Source organism: Ovis canadensis, chromosome 3 (assembly GCF_042477335.2).
Source record: "Ovis canadensis isolate MfBH-ARS-UI-01 breed Bighorn chromosome 3, ARS-UI_OviCan_v2, whole genome shotgun sequence".
In the NCBI taxonomy this organism is placed as follows: Eukaryota; Metazoa; Chordata; class Mammalia; order Artiodactyla; family Bovidae; genus Ovis; species Ovis canadensis.
Genome location: NC_091247.1, coordinates 146724693 through 146729180, shown reverse-complemented (window position 1 = coordinate 146729180; position 4488 = coordinate 146724693). Strand labels below are relative to the sequence as shown.

The 4488-nt window shown below is 40.2% G+C and overlaps 1 non-coding gene across 1 annotated transcript; it reads left to right on the top strand.

Moving 5' to 3' along the window:
- The first annotated feature begins 226 nt into the window (after positions 1–226).
- LOC138438368 (U6 spliceosomal RNA) lies at positions 227–333 on the top strand. Its single transcript, XR_011256307.1, has one exon. It is a non-coding gene; the product is annotated as a U6 spliceosomal RNA (small nuclear RNA).
- Positions 334–4488: the final 4155 nt, after the last annotated feature.

The window sequence follows — 4488 nt, the reverse complement described above, 5'->3', positions numbered from 1 at the left end:
TTATTCTGCCTTCCTCACAGGGCCGGTTAGTGGCAGAGTTGTTAGGTTAGAGTCCATTTGGGTTTTATCCTGTGTTGGAAGGGAGGCATTGAAAGTTTTTAAGCACCACAGTGACATAAACAAATCTGCATTTTACGTAAAAAATCCTTGAGTCAGAATGTAGCAAGGAACTGAAAGAGAAGATAGAATATTGGGATTAGAGAAGCTGGTAAGAATGAATGAAACAGTGCTCGCTTCGGCAGCACATATACTAAAATTGGAACGATACAGAGAAGATTAGCATGGCCCCTGCGCAAGGATGACACGCAAATTCGTGAAGCGTTCCATATTTTTTAAATCCACACACATATGGACACCTTATCTTTGACAAAGGAGGCAAGAATATACAATGGAGTAAAGACAATCTCTTTAACAAGTGGTGCTGGGAAAACTGGTCAACCACTTGTAAAAGAATGAAACTAGATCACTTTCTAACACCGCACACAAAAATAAACTCAAAATGGATTAAAGATCTAAATGTAAGATCAGAAACTATAAAACTCCTAGAGGAGAACATAGGCAAAACACTCTCAGACATAAATCACAGCAGGATCCTCTATGATCCACCTCCCAGAATGCTGGAAATAAAAGCAAAAATAAACAAATGGGATCTAATTAAAATTAAAAGCTTCTGCACAACAAAGGAAAATATAAGCAAGGTGAAAAGACAGCCTTCTGAATGGGAGAAAATAATAGCTAATGAAGCAACTGACAAACAACTAATCTCAAAAATATACAAGCAACTTCTGCAGCACAACTCCAGAAAAATAAACGACCCTATCAAAAAATGGGCCAAAGAACTAAATAGACATTTCTCCAAAGAAGACACACGGATGGCTAACAAACACATGAAAAGATGCTCAACATCACTCATTATTAGAGAAATGCAAATCAAAACCACAATGAGGTACCACTTCACACCAGTCAGAATGGCTGCGATCCAAAAATCTGCAAGCAATAAATGCTGGAGAGGGTGTGGAGAAAAGGGAACCCTCCTACACTGTTGGTGGGAATGCAAACTAGTACAGCCACTATGGAGAACAGTGTGGAGATTCCTTAAAAAATTGCAAATAGAACTACCTTATGACCCAGCAATCCCACTTCTGGGCATACACACCGAGGAAACCAGAATGGAAAGAGACACATGTACCCCAATGTTCATCGCAGCACTGTTTATAATAGCCAGGACATGGAAACAACCTAGATGTCCATCAGCAGATGAATGGATAAGAAAGCTGTGGTACATATACACAATGGAGTATTACTCAGCGGTTAAAAAGAATTCATTTGAATCAGTTCTGATGAGATGGATGAAACTGGAGCCGATTATACAGAGTGAAGTAAGCCAGAAAGAAAAACACCAATACAGTATACTAACACATATATATGGAATTTAGGAAGATGGCAATGACGACCCTGTATGCAAGACAGGGAAAGAGACACAGATGTGTATAACGGACTTTTGGACTCAGAGGGAGAGGGAGAGGGTGGGATGATTTGGGAGAATGACATTCTAACATGTATACTATCATGTGAATTGAATCGCCAGTCTATGTCTGACGCAGGATGCAGCATGCTTGGGGCTGGTGCATGGGGATGACCCAGAAAGATGTTATGAGGCGGGAGGTGGGAGGGGGGTTCATGTTTGGGAATGCATGTAAGAATTAAAGATTTTAAAATGTAAAAAATAAAAAACTAAAAATAAAAAAAAAAAAAAGAATGAATGAAACAGCAGGTTTTGAAATGGAGCGAAGCATGTGAATTGAAGGATGTTTCAGAGGCAGACATCTCAGAGCTTCATGATTAGCTGGATATGGAAATAAAAGGAAGGATTCAAAGATGAACCCCAGATTTCCTAGCTTAGGTGATTGCAAGGGCTCTCCTTTTACTTTATATTTTTATTGACTTGCAACTGTTTTGTAATTCATTCATTCATTTATTCACCAAACATTTGTCCAGTGCCTATTATATGGCTGATTGTTGTCACAGCACCTGGGATACATCATGAACCCAAAATGCAAAAACCCCTGCCCTGTAGGAGCTTACTTCCTACTTCCTAATACATACGCAATAAGCATAATAAATAATATAGGTACTACTGTATAGCACAAGGAACTATATTCACTATCCTGTAATAAACTATAATGGAAACAAATATGAAAAAGAATGTATGTATATATATATAATATATATGTATAACTGAATCACTTTGATGTACAGCAGAAATTAACACAACACAACATTGTAAATCAACTATAAAAAATAAAATTATTTAAAAAGCAGGGTAAATGGTATTAGGAACAGTGAGGGTAAGAGGGGGTACAGCTGTTACAGGGGGGTCAGAGTAAGACTCAAGCAGAAGGTGATGTTGGAGCACAAACCTGAAGGTGTGAGAGAATCAGCCCCAGGGATGTCTTGGGAAACGCATTCCTGGCAGAGGAAATAGCTAGTATGAGGCCCGGCTTTGGGGTGTGGAAGAGCTGGGGCTCGTGTATGGTGTGTTTGAGGAAAAGAAGGAAGCAGTGTGAGTGGAGCAGCATGAGCAAGGGACAAGTAAGAGGAGATGGTCCTTATTCTTTCCAGTGGGGAGAAAAGGACTTGCTGTGTAATTGGGCTCTTACAAGAAGGGGAGGGAGAGAGGGTACAGCACAAGTCCTGTGCTAGTTGCAGGTAGGAAGAGCGCCCTCTTCACTGCTCACTCTCTTTGGAACCTTCATCATCCATGAATCCTCTTGACATACAATGCAACTGAGGAGGCAATATGAGCCAAGCTCTAACTATACAGCAGGCTCTATAGGAATTAACTCATTTGATCCGCAAAACAACCCTATGAGGTAGATAGGTTGATGAGCCCCATATCACAACCGAGGAAAATGCACCAGACAGCATAGCTAGGAAGTGAGCCTGGGATGCAATCCAAGACAGCCCAGCTTCAGTCTGCTCACTCGACCTCTCCTCCCCAGAGCTACGCTGCACAAGGAGCTGAAGGGTACTGGAAAGAAGTCCTTTCCATTTGAAATCAGCCACTTCCTAATCCCTAAAATCCCATCATTAACACTTCACTCCTGCCATAAGCACTGTCCCAAACTTAAACAGGTGATATGAAAGCTCCTTATCCCCTACAGGGAACGAGTCCATCTGTCCATTCTGTGATAGCTATTGATCATCTACTAAGTGTCAGGTCTCTGCACTAGGACTTTTCTCCATGTCAGGGAGGGCACGGCAGTGAGAAAGCATGTGTCAGAGAAGAAAAGTAGGGCCATAAGGACAAATTTCAATTATTTGAAGTTTTGCCTCAGGAGATGTCCACATTCATCACTTGGTAACCATTAAGACACCACACAGTATGAGGATGCTCATCCTTTCTGCTGGATAACTCTCCCTCCACAGCTAAGTGCCTTACATCTATAGTCTAATTCTTGGCGGTTTTGTCACACTGTTATTACATACAGTAATGGTGTATAAGATATTAGCCTGTCATTATATATAAATGTGCCTAAGGAAAACTCATTTCCAAGAATCATTTTTGAAAATGCATCCAGAAGAGAGGTAAAAGCTTATTTTCTGTCTCCAAGGACAACAGAAAATAACTCTGAGGCTTGTATGAGAATCATTTAAGGTGGACTTTATGCCCCCAGGAATACCAAACCCACAAATACATTTTTGGGTGTTACGTAAAGCCCAGGAAAGAGTTAAGCTGGTAAGAAGAAGCAGCTTTCATCTCCTGCAAACTGCTATGCCTTGAGGATATGAATAACCCAGTCCTTTCCCCCACTTACCATCCCTCTATTTATTTTATTATGGCTAATAACACGTGACCAGAAAATCGTTTTTACCATTTTCCCTTTGGTGCCATTAAGTTTAACTTCCTTCTTTTAATAATACAGCATCAGGGATGGGTTTGACATTAGAACACTTTTCTTCCTGTTATCTATCAAAGTAACACTTTACTTGATTACAAAATATACATTTCATACAACTCTCTAAACCCCCAGTTTGTTATATCCCTAAGGGTCAAATGCTGTGTTCCCCACATTGTCCCACTTTATTTGCTTCTGATGACTTCCACCACTGAGATGTAAACTCTATGGAAGCCAAGATGTTGTGTGTCTTGTGTCCCCAGAACACTGCCTGAATGTGGCAGGTGTTTGAGAATGCACGCTGAATGACCAATGAAATGCTCATCTATTCTAACCTTTTACACCCTCTCTTCTCTGATCATACACAAAAGAGAAAAACCTTTTTTCCACATGAAGAGTTTGTCTACAAAATGCAATGGAAATGGATTATAATCATACCCAGAAAAATTATTGATCTTAGAATATTTGAAAGTCAAGTCCTGACTAAACCAAATACTAGCTCTGTGACATTAGACTACTTGGTTTTTCTGTGCCTCAGTTTCCTCATTTGCAAAACAGGACTAAAGATTGGATTAATCTCATAGAGCTG